The 17592-nt window shown below is 39.2% G+C and overlaps 1 pseudogene; it reads right to left on the reverse strand.

Moving 5' to 3' along the window:
• Nucleotides 1–1081: 1081 nt before the first annotated feature.
• Nucleotides 1082–6649, reverse strand: LOC104101388 (glutamate receptor 2.7-like; annotated as a pseudogene).
• Nucleotides 6650–17592: the final 10943 nt, after the last annotated feature.

The following is a 17592-nucleotide window of genomic DNA, read 5'->3' on the forward strand; positions in this document are numbered from 1 at the left end:
AGGAAGTGACTCCACCTTTGCATGAAGAGAATATAGCAGTTACAACTCAGGAGAGTGTCATTTAGTTGGCTATCAGCGGATCTAGGATTTAGATTTTATAAGTTTAACTTTTAAGTTTTTAGTATTGAATTCGTTATTTTTTTAAAGTTATGAGTTCAGCCATTTGTTGTAATTTTAATGAATTTTTACACATAAATTTATGCTCCATGTCGAAAGTACTAAGTTCAGATGAACCGCCCCTGGAGTTGGCTGTTGATCTAAGTGCAGGCCGTTGATGTTCTCTCTTTCTAGCTTAAAGATGGCAAGTGCCATCTTTGATTTGTATATAGGTGTAGAAAGATATTATGATGGTTTTTAGTATGTAAGCCTCTAACTAACATCACTCTTACATAGTATTAAGTTCAATTTTTATTCTTAATTCCATTGTGCAAAAGAACAAATCAGATAGAAGAGAATATTCAATGACTTTGATCAGGTGTTCTGTTGAATCTTGGAACTGCAATGGACATGTTTTCCATTAACTTCAATATTTCTGTGTTTTAGTTCAATTACACATTCTCCTTGTACTACAACTACAGGCTCAACGCCTTAGCCATATATAGAATCTAATACTTTCCAATACTTAATTCGTCATATTTAGAAATCATCGATGAAGTGTCTCAGGCTACTATGATTACAACGTAATTAACAACAGGTCACAAGTAAGAACGAGTAATTCACATAAAATCTCATGTACAAGTAGTCAATTACCCATAGTACTCAACAAATAGGAGCACATAAACAAATACTAGATGAGTATTAGTTTGGTGATTTTGCATTTTGAATCCATGGATTACTAATATTTGCATTCTTGTTTCATATTCTATCCCGCATACATAGATTCTCCTATAACTTGTGCAATCATTATTTATGAATAAAAAACAAAATCAAAGTAACCAAATGCTATATTAATTAATGCTGATTTCTATGTGGAGATTAAAGTTAATGGGAAACAATCCCATTGGAGTTCCAGGATTCGAACATAACACATTTATCAAATTCATTCAATACTAATATTATTTGATTTGATCTTTTGCACAATGGAAGAATTAAAAATGAACTTAATACTACATTAAAGGCTTACTAAAAAAACAAACATAATCCCTTTCACACCAATATACAAATGAAAGATAGCAATTAAAGATAGATAAGAGAAAACATCAACGGTTTGCGCTTAGATCAACATCCGACTCAATGACACTCTCCTGAGTGCTAACTGCTATAATCTCTTCATGTAATGGTGGAGTTCCTTCCTCCCCTGGAAAATGAAAATTACTCTGCTCTGTATGGCTAGAAATAATTGGACTTGGCGGTCCATTCATTTGTGGAGGAGGAAGGTTATCATGTGGACTTTGTGGACAATCCATATGTCCTGAAACTGCATCTCTCTGTTCATTGTTCTTGAATGTATGGCTATTATAGTCTTTTCTGTCAAAATTTCTAGCCAAGATTCTGATTCTTTCGTGGAACGAAGGATCAGATCGTCTTATGATGTGCAAATGATCATGCATGAACGTTGTTAGAAAGACGAGGAGAGCCAAAATTGCAGCAACTGCAGCTATGACAAAGAGTCCCCAGAAGCTTTCAAGGCTAAGACTATTGGAGGAGCGTGACGTGCTAGAATCTGAACAAACCGGTTGTCCAAACCATATTTTTTCTATTTGTACCAACTTTTCACCTTCTGTTACACTCAAGACTGCTCTTGAAACATCATGTAATAGAGGAGATCCTATTGGGAATGCCTGGATAAAAATCATAATTCATAATATTAGGGATCGGATGAAAATCAAAAGTAAATGACTGTCAAGACAAAAATTGAGTTACTTACAAAGCCAAGGCCATCGCTCTTATACATAGGTCCAACCACGGCATATTTCGAGCAATTAATAGCTTGCAAAAGTTTCACATAAGGAATCTCGTCAAAAGCAGCAGCAATACCACCATTTGCACTTCCTTTAGAGAGTAAATCAATACATTCCTCTGAAGTGCTGTATTGTTTTAGCCTGTCCTCATCAAAGTTGTTCTTTATTAGAAGTCCTTTTACGAAAGAACCCTCTTGGTAGCCCACATACTCCTTGTTCTTCTGAAGGTCTTTTATATCTGTAACAGTTGGCTGGAGGTTTTCAACTGTTAACATTGATGTAAGACTTGCTGTGTAGCTTGAAGTCAATATAAGTACTACTAGTAACCAGATGATCAACACAAATCTAGCCAGATTGCTTACTATCTTCTCCTCTGCAGTATCAAGAATCAAACAGAAGAAAATTCAGAAAATATAAAAGTTTGAATTATATATAGTAATTAGATATTCCTTAGTTTTCCCATATACTCCCTCTATTTCACTTTAAATGGCGCTGATTGACTGAGCATAAAGTTTATGAAAGAAAAAGACTTCTGGCACATACCAAAGTATTCTATGGCTATATGATCATGTCATTAAAGTTAAATTGAAAGTTTAAAATTCTACGAATGTACTATTCTTTTTGGAGTAGATCAAAAAAGAAAGAGCATCATATAAAATGAAATTAAGGAGGAGGAAATAGTAATTACTCTGTGCAAAGACCATAGTTGCAAAGGCGAACCAAAAGATCAGACCAACTTGGTGAGAAGGAGGTCCTCTGAAATCTTCATTAACTCTATGTTCAAGTAGCCAAATGACAAAACCAATGAAAACAAAAAAACATAAGCTTGTTAGCCACAGCTCCCAAGTCAATGGCTTCACGAATACCCAAGCTTTATTTCTGTTGTTGTCTTTGATTGGCACCATCATTGTAACTCCAGATTCTGTGTATGGTAATGTGAAATCAACATATTGCAACCGATTTGATCTAATGGTAATGTCCCCTACAACAGCATCAAGTTTCTGTTCATTGATTAATGTTGGAATCAAATAAAAGTACACACACACATATACAACTCCATCGGTATTTTCAATGGACTTTGTAAATTAAACTCGACGAGTAATGGGTCTTGTCTTTGTCGAAAATGTAGGAAAAAGAAATTAAGAGATTTACCCCAAGAAATACTTGCTGAGTAAGATCATCTTAGCTTTCAGTAGACTTTCCACCAGGAGCTGGATAGGGAACAAACTCATAAGGAACAGAATAATTTAATTCTGCCATCACTTCCTTGAAAACATCAATGCAGTAACCAGTAGCTGTTGTTGTGTTAGTAGTAAAATCTGTTGTAACTTTCACAAATTCATTGAAACCATCTTTCACTGGAACTCCAATCATCAGTTTCTTCCCATTTATTGGAATCACCCAACCTTTAGGAATAGAAGTAGTGTCACCGGGCCATATAATGGAGCCAAAATTAGCCTTAGAAATGGAATATCCATTGTTTGTGCTTCTTAAATTCAGTTCTTTAGCAATTCCATTTTCCTTTGTCCAAAAACCAAATCCTTTTGCCCCATTACCAATCACATTAATAATCTCATAAGCTGGTGACTGCAGTTGCCCATCAACAATTTGAAAGTCTCCGCTAAGGCCTTTGAAAGTAGTATTCAGTATAGCCTGAAGAAGGTTTGGACCATCCTTGGAAACTCCAATAGCTTCAAGATCAGTTGCATTTCCTGAAAGTTTTAGGTGTCAAAATCAATCATTTTTTTTGTAACCTGTCCAATCCGTCAAGTTTAAATGGGTTGGATTATGATCCATTTGTTGATTTGTCTCAATGGGTTGAAGCCGAATAACCCATCAAACTATTGGGTCAAACGGGTTAAATAGGGTAATCGACAATTCAAAATATTATTCAGGTGAGCGTTCGAACAAAGTTTCACATTAGCAGTTGTATAATTTTTTAATGTTCTGAAGCTTTTTAAGGAATATCGTGCGGTCCTGGCCCAAAGCAGATAGTATCACACGAGTATCTTTGGGTTGGTTTAGCCCTTACATGTTAAGAGTATCTTTAGGCTGGTTTAACCCAACAACTATTACCAGAACCCAGGTTCGGTGATGACAGAGTCATGTCTTGGGGCTCAATTTACTTCCCCTTACGAATTTAGAGACGCACACTTATAAGAAAAATATTAGTAGCGGGCTTCGGTTGCCATAAATAAACAATGTCAACGTGGGTGACACATAGTGAATCTCAAAAATTAACACGTGGATTATGGTAGTGGGCCACATAGAACTTAGTTTGAGTGGGAGACCCGTGGATCGTGGTAGTGCGCTATGTGAAATTTAGTTCAAGTGAAAGATTATTGGGAGTGCAAATAAAGTCGTACATTATAGCTCAAAAGATTGAGAGTGTGAAAATATTTCTGGTCAAAGCAGACAGTATCATACCATGTTAAGGGCTCTTTGGGCAGGTTTAGCTCAACAAATTCAAATCCTATTACATAAAATCATATTTGGACATTGAGAATTATGTAAATTTAAAAGAACTTAAGCTAATAATTTAAGATAAAACACATTAACTTTCACATTTTTTTGTTTAAAAAATTACTCCCTCCGTTTCAATTTATGTGAACCTATTTTATTTTTAAACCGTGACAAAAAGAATGGTCATTTTTCATATTTAAAAATAATTTACCTTTATGCAATGATTTATAGTTACACAAAATATATATGTACCTCATTTTGCACCACAAGTTCAAAAGTCTTCTTTTTTTTCTTAAACTTCGTGCCCAATCAAATATATAGATTCACATGAATTAAAACGAAGGGAGTATAAAAAAAATAAAAAAAAATAAAAAAATAAAAGACAGAGAGAAGGTAGGCTAGGTCATGTTGGGTAGATCGAGTTAGACCTCGTTATTTGGTGAAAATAGCACGGGATAACCAGTTTTCGTACTGATAATTGAGAAATAGTTAGTGTTTGCAAAGTTATTAAAAAATAGCTATTATTTTGCTGCAACATGGAAAGTTCAATCATAATATACTGGAGATTGGTGCACCTGCGTATGAACGTCCAGCATATATATACTGGAACTCCAACACACGAAAAATTTCACCATAATATACGGGAGATTGTAGCACTTATGTATGGACATCCATCATATATGTTGGAAGTCCAGTATATTATACCGGAGCTCTAATATACTATGCTAGAACTCCAGTATATGCTGGAATATTTTCTGGATTTTGAACAATATTTTCGTTCAAATTTATCTTTACATGAAAAGTGGCTAAATTTTGATTACTTTTAAAACTGTGATTATTTTTCAATTAACACTTGAAAATCTGACTATTTTTTAATTTCACCTCCATTTTAACGAAATCCATTTTGGTCCAAGCTAACTTTAGAAGGTTTGACCCAACCCCTTGTCACCAGAAAAGGTTTGACCAACCCGTTCATTTTCCACCCTTACTTACCTGAAGCATTTGGCTTTTGAAAAGAGGCACCACTGATTCTTGATTTCTCCACTGCGATGGCTAGTGCAGTAGCTGAATCATATGCCCATAGTCCAAACACATCCAATGCTGTATGTTGAATTGTTGGATTGTTTTGTTGAAACTTTAGTTTCCATCTAGTAGTGAAATTCTCAAGTAGTTTAGTTCTCGGGACATAAGGTTTCACTCCAATAACTCCTTGCATGGATTCAATAGCTGAAGAATCCATAGAGTTAAGTTGATTTGCCATAGCATCTGTAATAATCCATGCATACTCTTCACTCATCACTCCAAGTTCTTTGGCATTAGTAAAAATTTTGGTACCCAGTGAAGTTGTCATATGCACAATAAAAACCCGAGTTTGCATGCTCATTAATTTGGAAAGTTCATATTTTATATGATCATCGGTGGCGAATTCAGGAATAACACTTCGATAAGGGATACGTGCATTAATATCTTCTAATGCATCTGCCAAGAATGGTATGATTCCTTCTCCAAATTGATTGTCAATATATATAGGGACAACTTCTCTCCATCCAAAAGATTGGATAATGGAACTAATGGTTTTTACTTGAGACGAATCATTTTGAGTGGCACAAATAAAGTATGGATTATGAAATGACGAGAGAGCGGGACTTGTTGCTGAAAATGAGATGATGGGAACTTGAGATTTCTTTCCTAAACCAATTATGAAATCAGCTTGCATTGATGATGTGGGTCCTATTATGGCTTCCACTTCAACATTCTTCAATAGGTCAAGTGCTGCAATATTTACAAAGAATGCAAGAATCAACATAAGCATGCAACAACAACAACTTCTCTCTAAATTCAAGTTCTATGCACTAATAGTATACAAAGTTTTTACAGAATCAGATTAATAATAACATGTAATGCTTCTTATCAGTGTGTGTGTGTATATATATATATATATATAACTTACCTGCTGCAGCAGCAGCTACAACGTCACTCTTCGAGTCACGGGTATGGAGAACCAGTCTGGTCTTATAATCAGAGCCATGATCAGAGCTATAAAAATCAGATAAAGCCATAGAAATACAGCTCAAACCCATTTTCCCAGTCCAGTTATCCATATCTAACACAACTCCCACATTTATAGGGACTATTTTTCGTTTCTGTGCCATGACCATTTTCATGGAGAACAGTATCCCTAAACATAGGAAAAAGAAAGAGAAAGAGGAAATGAAAGAAGAGAATGAGAAAAAGACTTTGCAGGTTTTCTTGCTCATCTTGACAAAAGATGCGTTTGAGTCTGATAATTTGGACAGTTTTGTGTTTTATATATATAGATAGATTTGAGTACTACTATTCATTATGGCATTTTAATAATAACTCTTGGGGTTATCTTAAATCATTGTCGGTACTAAGACTGAGTTTTAAATTCTTATCGTGCTTACGTATTTCAGATGTGTAGTACATCTGAAAGTTATGATGCATTTTGATTGAATACAAAGTTTAATAAATAAAAACTTTTAAAACTTGAAATTAAAATAAATCATAAATATTTGTGCGACTTAACTAAAGATAAAACGAAAACTGTTATGTTTACCGGCAAGGCCATTTCCATAGAGAAAAACATCCTTAAAGAAGAAGAAGAAAAAGAAGAGGAGAAGACTGAGAAAATGACTTTGCCTGTTTTCTTTCTCATCTTCACAGAAGAAGAAGAAGAAAAAGAAGAGGAGAAGACTGAGAAAATGACTTTGCCTGTTTTCTTTCTCATCTTCACAGAAGAAAGAAGAGGAGGAGGGAACTGAGAAAATGATTTTGCCTTTTTTCTTTCTCATCTTGACAAAAGATGCCTTTGAGAGTTATTATTTGGACGGTATTTTGTGTTTTATATAGAGAGAGAGATTTGACTATTTATTATAATGGTAATTTTTAATAATTAGTTGACCTACAAAGTTTAGGAATAATTGTTGGGTTATCTTAAATCAGTGTTGGTACTAGAAAATAACAACAACAACCCAGTATAATTTCATTAGTGGGGTATGGGAGGGTAGTTTGTACGCAGACCTTACCTCTACCCTGGGGTAGAGAGGTTGTTTCCGATAGACCCTCGGCTCCCTCCCTCCAAGAACTCCCATCTTGCTCTTGGGGTGACTCGAACTCACAACTTCTTGGTTGGAAGTGAAGAGTGCTCACCACTGTAGTAATGTGTTGGTACTAGACTAATCTTTTAAATTCTTTTTGTGCATATGTAGCTTTCATACGTATAATTGTGTCTCTACTGTAATTAGCAAGTTTTGGGTGACTTTTGTACTTGCTAATAGTACTACGATTAACTAAGTGAATTTTTTGAGTAAATTTCTTAGAAGGTCATCATCTTATGGAAATATTCTATCAAGGTCACTTTTATTTCTATTACAACAATAAAGTCACTCAACTGTTATCTTTTGACTCAAAAAACAAATATCACGCATTTGTCATACTATGTCATATTAAATTTTTTTAATAATAAAACTCATTTAACCAATGACCTTTATAACCATCTAAGCCAACCAATAAAAATATATGTCTACTTTAAAAGCTCCTTAATTAGTATTATATACGGTCGGAATCAGGCATACCCGATTTTGTTGGTAAGGGAATTGCCTCGAGGGTAACCTCATAATATATCAGGCTCGAGCTCGAAGATAGAACATCAAGCCCGAAGATCGAAGTGTTCGTTATTACGCCTTACTCGAAGTCAGTCATGCTTGATCTCGATGGTTGCTGGCCTCGAGATATCAATAACCGGTCGAAGATCACAGCAGAAATCCCGGAACATATCAAATCAAAGCGGTTATTAGTGCCAATCATGGGATCTACTTCCGTTATTAGAGTTGTACCTTATTTAGGATTCCTATATTATATAAAGAGGGATTACATTCACTTGTAGAAGAAAATCATGATTCACTAATAAGAATATACGCATACGCTGCTTTCTTTATTTTACTTACTGTTCATCGTTGTTTATTCCATCCTCTACCGTTCTTATTAACTAACCTCGAGACTATCTCGAATCGAGGTCGAGGCATTATTTGCAGACCGATTTGATTTATTTTATTGTCCAATTTATCTATTTAATTCATTGTTTATCAATTGGTACTGGTTTAAATCACACATCCTTAAAACCACAATATAAGTTTAATTGTTACTCAATTTTGAGGGAAAACAGTTTGGCGCCCACCGTGGGGCTAAGGATAATAGTGATTGTTCAGTATTAATTCTCGTAAAACATATTATTTTACGTTTGTTTTTGTCAAGTATCTTTTCTTTCAGGTTAAAACATGTCAAACTCACAAAACGCATCCACACATGACAATGGCCTCGAATTCCACGGAGAAAACAAAAATTTGATTGCTCCAGGAGTCGAGGTACCACAGGCTAATCTCAGGGGAGCATCGGTTGCCAACCCAGTCGATGTCAGTTCGCACGTTGCTCTAAACACAGACCTAGGCACAGATCTCGATGAGAGTGTACGCAAAGAAGGCCGATCTAGTGGCCAAGGAACACATAGCAGATGAGACGAAGGAGCCAGTCTCCAAGTGATATTAGAGATGTTTCAGGCTCAGCAAGCCGCTATCGCTCAGTTACAAAATCAACATAGAGCTCTGAATATGGTCGAGCCGGAAATTACTCGCTATACCGAGTCAGTATCAGAAAGGTCGAATGGTAATGAATCGGGGACTAATCATGTGGTAATGAAAATGCTCGAGGAGCTCACCAAAAGAATTGAATCAGGGGAGAATATAATCGAAGCCAATGATAAAAAAGTAGAGACATACAACTCTCGAGTTGATCAGATATCGGGGACACTGCCAATCTTGAAAGGGATGGATTCGAAGAAGTTAGTACAAAAGTCGTTTCCTCCAAGTGCGGCTCCGAAGCCTATTCCAAAGAAGTTTCGTATGCCAGACATACCCAAATATAATGGGACCACCGATCCTAACGAGCATGTTACTTCATACACATATACCATCAAGGAAAACTACTTAAAAGATGATGAAATCGAATCTGTGCTGTTGATAAAATTCGGAGAGACCCTTTCGAAGGGAGCAATGATTTGGTATCACAACCTGCCACCAAATTCCATCGACTCATTTGCCACGTTAGCAGATTCTTTCGTAAAGGCACACGCCAGGGCCATAAAGGTCGCAACGAGAAAATCAGACCTTTTCAAGGTAAGACAAAGGGATAATGAAATGATGAGGGAGTTCGTGTCCCGATATCAAATGGAACACATGGAGTTGCCACCGGTCACAGATGATTGGGCCATTCAATATTTCACCCAAGGGTTGAACGAGCAGAGTTCGATAGCATCACGTCAGTTGAAACAAAATTTGATCGAGTATCCAGCTGTAACTTGGGCAGATGTGTACAATCGATATCAATCGAAGATTAGGGTCGAGGACGACCAATTAGGAGCCCCTTCCGGTTCAGTATATCCAAACAGGTCGGCAATTAAAAACTAGAGGGACGTCGATATAGATCCAAGGTCGAACAGAGACCGATATCAACCATATACCGCAGATCGAAGGAACAATGGTTCAGGATGCAATTCCGCCCTAAACGATCGAAGAAGTGATCGAGGACAGAATTCTCGGGGACTTATGAGCAAAAATGATTTTGAAAAGTATGTCGATCCCACAGAAACACCACGGTTATCGAAATATAACTTTAGCATCGATGCATCGGGCATTGTATCGGCAATCGAAAGGATCAGAGATACTAGGTGGCCCAGGCCCATACAAATCGATCATTCCCAAAGAAACCCAAATTTGATGTGCAAGTATCATGGCACGCATGGTCACAAGACTGAGGATTGCGGGCAATTAAGGGAGGAGGTAGCCTGTCTATTCAGTGAGGGCCACCTTAGATAGTTTCTCAACGATCGAGCCAAGAATCATTTCAGAGAAAGGGACGCCAACAGGAAAAATGATTAGGAGGAACCCCCAATATGTCATTCATATGATAGTCGGTGGGGTCGACATTCCACAGGAACCTATATTCAAACGCACTAAGGTATCAATCACTAGGGAGAAATGAACACGAGATTATGTGCCTGAGGGCACTTTATCATTCAACGACGAAGAAGCAGAAGGCATTTCTCAGCCCCACAACGACGCTCTAGTAATTTCTATCTTATTAAGTAAAGTTCAAGTTAAGCGTGTTTTAGTGGATCCAGGTAGCTCGGCGAATACTATCCGATCAAGGATCGTAGATCAGCTCGGCCTACAAAATCAAATTGTGCCAGTAGCTCCGATCATAAACTACTTCAATATGGCCAGTGAAACAACTAAATGTGAGATTATTCTACTGGTGAACGTGGCTAGAACCATTCAAGATACCAAGTTCCACGTAATCGAGGGCGACATGAGGTAAATTCCCTGCTCGGAAGGCTTTAGATCCACAATATGAGGGCTGTCCCTTCGACTCTCCACCAAATGATGAAATTCCCGACGTCGGACGAGGTAAAAATAGTATACAGGGAGCAGCATGATGCAAAGGAAATGTTTGCGATCGATGAGGTAACACTGATATCGACACTATCAACCTCGGAAAGGCTGATCATCAAAGGTAAACAGGAAGCCAAATAGCAAGCAAAACCACTAACCTCAACCGAATTGAGGAAGTAAGAGATATAAGAAGAAAATGAGGATTTTCTGACCCCTCGAACTTTTATCGTTCTCGAAGATTCTGACGCCACCAAATCAATAGTTGAAGAGGTGGAACGGGTTATATTGATCGAGTACCTGCCCGAGCGAAAGGTATACCTGGGAACGGGATTAACCCCCGAACTTAGGAAAAAGCTTATTCAATTTCTTATTGATAACATAGATTGTTTTGCTTGGTCCCATTTAGACATGCCAAGGACCCCACCGAAGATAACGACGTATCGGCTAAGCCTGGACCCTAGGTTCAAACCGATGAAACAAAATAGAAGACCCCAGTCTAAGGTAAAGAACGCATTCATAAAGGATAAGGTAACTAAACTTCTCAAAATAAGATCCATTCGGGAGGTGAAATATCCTGAATGGTTAGCCAATGTAGTTGTAGTCCCTAAAAAAGGGAACAAACTTAAAATGTGTGTAGATTATAAGGATTTAAACAAGACGTGCCCTAAATATTCTTTTCCACTACCTAACATCGATCGCATGATCGATGCCACAGCAGGCCACGAGATCCTTACTTTTCTCGATGCCTATTTCGGGTACAATCAAATCTAAATGAACCTGGAGGACCGAGAAAAGACTTCATTTATCACCAAGTATGGAACATATTGTTATAATGTAATGCCATTCTGGCTAAAAAAATACAGGAGCTACTTACCAACGACTAGTAAATAAAATATTCGAAGAACAAATAGGTAAATTAATGGAAGTTTATATTGATGACATGCTAGTTAAGTCCCTGCACGCAGAGGACCATTTGGCTCATTTGCCAGAAATGTTCAAGATTTTAAGGAAATACAACATGAAGCTCAACCCCGAGAAATGTGCTTTCGGGGTCGGTTCGGGCAAGTTCCTTGACTTTATGGTATCGAATCGGGGGATCGAGATCAACCTCGATAAAATCAAGGCCATGCATTAGAGGAATTGATATAAAATCCGTGCATAGGTTAACTGGACGGATAGCTTCCTTAGGCCAATTCATTTCGAGGTCGTCGAATCGAAGCCACAGATTTTTCTCTTTACTCAAAAAGAAAAACGATTTCTCCTGGACCCCGGAATGCCAACAGGCATTAGAGGAATTGAAGTGATACCTATCGATCCCACCACTGCTTCACACTCCAAAGGCAGATGAGAAAATTTACTTGTACTTGGCAGTATCGAAAATTGCGGTAAGTGGTGTCCTAGTTCGAGAAGAGCAAGGTACGCAATTTTCCATTTATTATGTAAGTCGAACCTTAGGAGAAGTAGAAACTAGATATCCACACTTGGAGAAATTGGCGCTTGCACTGATAAGCGCCTCTAGAAAGTTAAGACCATACTTTTAATGTCACCCCATATGCGTATTAACCACTTAACCACTTCATAATATTTTGTACAATCCCGAACTATCGGGCCGATTAGCCAAATGTGTCGTCGAACTCAGTGGGTACAATATCGAATATCAACCCCAGACGGCCTTTAAGTCCCAACTTTTAGCAGACTTCGTGGACGATTTCACGCCAACCCTTGTACTCGAAATTGAAAAGGAACTCTTGTTAAAATCAGGTACATCATCGGGGGTATGGACCCTCTTCCAAGACGGTGCTTCGAATGTGAAGGGATCCGGGCTAGGCATCGTTTTGAAACTGCCCACGGGTAGCACTATTAGGTAATCTATCAAAACATCTAGGTTAACTAACAATGAGATAGAGTACGAGGCCATGATTGCAGGTCTCGAGCTAGCTAAAACCTTGGGAGCAGAAGTCATTGAAGCCAAGTGTGACTCTTTACTGGTGGTGAACCAAGTAAACAAAACCTTCGAAGTTCGAGAGGATAGAATGCAAAGGTATTTGGACAAACTGCATGTAACTTTGCACCGTTTCAAGGAATGGTCTTTACAGCATGTACCTCGAGAAAAAAATAGTGAGGCTGATGCACTTGCAAATTTGGGGTCATAGGTCGAGGAAGATAAGATCAGCCTGGGGACTGTCGTTTAACTCTTGAGATCCGTGATCGAGATAGGTCATGCCGAGATAAACTCTACAAGCTTAACCTGGGATTGGAGGAATAAATATATTGAATACTTGAAGAACGGAAAGCTCTTATCGGGCCCTAAAGAGTCAAGGGCCCTACCAACCAAAATTGCTCGATTCACATTGGGTGAAGATGGAACTTTATACAGAAGGACATTCGATGGACCATTGGAAATATGCTTAGGACCATGAGACACCGATTATGTTCTACTAGAGGTCCATGAAGGCACTTGTTGGAACCACTCCGACGTCGAATCACTGATTCACAAAATCATTAGAGCGAGATAATACTGGGATAACATGGAAAACGACACTAAAAAGTTTGTTCAAAAATGTGATAAATGTCAAAGGTTTGTACCAATGATCCATTAGCCCGGAGAACAACTTCATCCAGTCCTATCCCCATGGCCATTCATGAAATTGGGAATGGATATCGTCGACCCTCTGCATCGACCCCAAGTAAAGTCAAGTTCATTTTATTTATGACTGACTATTTCTATAAATGGGTTGAAGCACAGGCGTTCGAGAAAGTGAGAGAGAGAGGTTATAGACTTCATCTGGGATCACATCGTATGTCGATTTGGGATACCCGCCGAAATAATGTGTGGTAATGGAAAATAATTTATCGGCAGCAAAGTGACGAAATTTATCACAGACCACAAAATTAAAAGAATATTATCAATGCCATATCACCCTAGTGGGAACGGACAAGCCGAATCGACGAACAAGACTATCATTCAAAACCTAAATAAAAGGTTGAACGACGCTAAGGGGAAATGGAGAAATTCTACCCCGAAGTCCTTTGGGCATATCGAACAACATCAAAGTCCAGTACGGAGGCAACCCCATTCTCCTTAGTATATGGCTCCGAAGCCTTGATTCCAGTCGAAGTCGGTGAACCCAGTGCCAGGTTTCGACATGCAACATAAGAGTCAAATCATGAGGCTATGAATACTAGCCTCGAATTAATGGATGAAAAATGAGGAGCCGCACTCGTTCGAATGGCTGCACAAAAGCAAACGAATCGAAAGATACTACAATATGAGAACCAACCTTCGCCACTTCCAAGTCAGGGACTTAGTCCTGAGGAAAGTCACCATCAACACTCGGGATCCTAATAAATGGAAGCTCGGCACAAATTGGGAGGGACCCTACCAAGTCCTCGACATCTTCGGAAAGGAATCTTATAAGCTCGGCACGATGGACGGCAAACAATTACCAAATAATTGGAACATATCGCTTCTCAAACGGTATTATTGCTAAGGTATGACTTTATCCCCTTTTTCATTTATATATCCGACACTAACACACTACAGGTGTTCGATCGAAGACATCGAGACCTCGGGTTTTAAAGCACTCGTTGTACTCTTTTTTTCTTAGATCGATTTTTGTCCCAAGTGGGTTTTTCCGATGAGGTTTTTAACGAGGCAACAATTATGTGCTACCTGAGGATAATTCAACAGTATCCAAGACTTATTTACAATCAACCTCGAATATTGGGGGGCATCACTCTTGGATGTTACACTTTCGAGGAAAATAATTTGTGTCAAAGGGTCTCGATAGATAAACTTTGTAATGGGCCAAATGGTCGAATGAACCGTGTCTGTATAGATTAGTCGAGTCCCGATGGAAAAACAAGTACGCATGTATAAATTATACAAAGAAGCATTCTTTCTATATCAAACATCTTGTGTCTCAAAGAAAATTTTCTACTATACAAGCTTCATACTTAGGATTCTGTGAGAAATGGATCAAGGGCCAAGTGCAAATATACCTCGTACACTCGGGGACTACCGTCGACGATCGACATATTCGAGTAATCTAAACTCAAATTCATAAGACCTCAAAGAGGCACCCCTCGATATATAGGCCAAGGATATCACTCTCTGGGACTAATGCTTTGAACAAGTTCGAAGTGTTATTGGAAAATAAGCCCAAGAGGCATACCCAAAGGCTACGGCCAAATTAAGGAGGCTCGGAGATGTCCAAATCCAGCAATAAAAATAGGCCTTCGAATTCTTTGAAAAACCAGTTAAAAAGGCTACTCTCGGCAAGTAATCAAAAGGGCTTTGATGAAATCAGCCCTAAAAAAACCTTAAGAGGTATCAAATTATCTTAACACAAATGTGCTAAGGCACAAAACGCAAAGGGGTTTCAATCGACATCGAACCGTCAAAAAATCCAACGGGTAAAGAATATGTGTTAAGGCATAAAGAAAGTTTTTAATAAGTCTTCTAAGCCAAAAAAGGGAAAAAATAGCCATCCTTTAGAGGCCATATCGGCTCAATATAAAAAGCCTAAGGGCCAACACACTTAGTGCCTAAGGCCATATCGAGATTTCGTTCTCACTCAATTCGGACCTAAGGGTTCCACTATTCTGAGCTCAAAATAAAACTGACTTGAATATAGCTCGAGGATTCATCATTATTTGATATAAAACCTTAAGGGGTCTATTACTGTTAGTTCGAAACTTACTCGAACTCGGCTATAAAAATAGTACAATCACGGCTTCGATCAAGCCATCCGAAATTAAAATCCCAAATATATTGTTGAGCTCGGGGACTCACTCTCGCTTAACTAAAAAACCTAATTTGTTTTACTCTGAGTTCGAGCTATTGCTCACTCAATTATAGAGGCTACAGCAACCCAATTGCAACAAAATTTTCACAAGGCAAAGGCAAATTTTTTTTTATCATAAATCAAAAATCGGAGACGAAACGGAAAGAAAAGGAATCTTTCATATATGCAAAGTATTTGCAAAGACCACACAGGGTCTTACACAAGAAAAGGAGAAACAATCCTAAGTGCCTAGTCCGCCTCGGGAGCCGCATCTTCGGGAGCTTCATCTTCATCTCCCCCGTTCTCGGATCTGCTCGCAGAGTCTTCATCATTGGAAAGCAAAGCCCCGTCCTCGTCCTCCAAAATCTTCGCACTCTCGATATCAGCCGTGAGGTCGAAGCCACGAGCATGTACCTCCTCAAGAGTTTCTCTCCGAGACTGGTGCCTAATATGCTCGGCAACACAGGACAATCTAACCTCAGCAGCGTCAGCAATTTCCTTTGCCCGAGTGTTAGCGGCTTCAACATCAACTCGGTAGGAGGCCACGAGTGCCTCTGCCTCGAATGTGGGCCTTGCAAGCTCAGTGGCCAACCGAGTCTCGAGTTCTTCAACCTTCTGGGCTCAGGCCGAGTTCTCCTCCTTCACTCTTTGGAGTTAACGCACAACCGAAGACAGTTGGTCCCGAACCAGATCTTTCTTCGAGGCGAGACGGCCCATGTTCTGCTTCCACTCCAAAGTCTCTGCCTCTTTCATCTTGGCCTCCTCACGAAGCTGCTCAACCAATTCGGCCTTCTGGTGAACCTGCAAGATAAAAGTGTTAGTCGCCAATATCAAGTTAATACATAACAAGCTCCCAAAAATTTACATTACCCATTCAATGAGCTCGGTCTGATCTTGATGAGCTCTTGTCAGTTCGGCTTGAATACTCATGATCTCCTCTTCTTTTTGCACATAGAGGAGTTTGAGGGCATCTATGTCCTCTATAAGCTTTTTGAGATCAGCCTTACACCAAGCCAGCCTGACTCGGTATTTGGAGGATGCTTCGTGATGGAGCATCGTAGCCTGTACAGAAAAGAAGAAAATCAGACTTAGAAAAATAAGAACAAACACAAGCATGGTAACATGGGCTAAACTCACTTGGTTCAGAAGCCGTTGAGCCTTATCAAAAATGAGTAATGTTTCCATGTCGGGAACATCATCAACCCTCGCGAAGCAGTCATAAAATATATCATCCCCTTCGGGGGCCATCCCCACATTGGGGGTCCCCATGGACCGGGCATCCCGAAATCGCCCCTCAGAGAATGTGGGGCCGAGCGGTGAATAATCAATGTTAATTGCCCCGAGCGAGTCACTTGGGTAATTCTCTTCTCTTTGAAGGGTCTCAGAACTAGACCTTTCGGGCACACCTGTCGGTTGCTCATCACGGCAAAAAGCATCATCAACACCCGATGACTCGGGGACTCTGCTCGAACCTTCTTCCGAGATCACCTCGGTCTACGGATGAACCTCCTTGACCATCACCGGCTTAGCAGTTCTCGAAGCTTCGATGCCTTCCCTCTTTCGAGCCACCAACAGGCGATCAACATCTTCTTCCTTCTCGTCTTCATCTCGAAGCGTTTGGACTACATCGGCAAACTGAACGGCGGGATCAGTCTTCGACTTTCAAGCCCTACTTTTCCTGGGCTTTGGGGTATCTGGAGGCTAGGCCCTTCTCCTTTTCTTGTTTTTGGTCGGTTTTGGGACCTCCTCTTCCCCTGGGGAAGGCGGTCTCATAACGATTATCTCCAAGACCTATATGAGAAGAAACCAAGTTAAAAAGAAGTATTTCACAGGAAAGCAACAAACACGGACAGGAAAACTTACCATGATTTTTGGCTTCCCATCGACCCTTGGTCAAATTGCGCCACGAGCGTTCGGCATACGAAAAGGCTGAAACCAGTTGTCGAACCCAACCTGCAAAGTCCGGGACTGCAC

The sequence above is a fragment of the Nicotiana tomentosiformis genome, chromosome 12 (genome assembly GCF_000390325.3).
Source record: "Nicotiana tomentosiformis chromosome 12, ASM39032v3, whole genome shotgun sequence".
In the NCBI taxonomy this organism is placed as follows: Eukaryota; Viridiplantae; Streptophyta; class Magnoliopsida; order Solanales; family Solanaceae; genus Nicotiana; species Nicotiana tomentosiformis.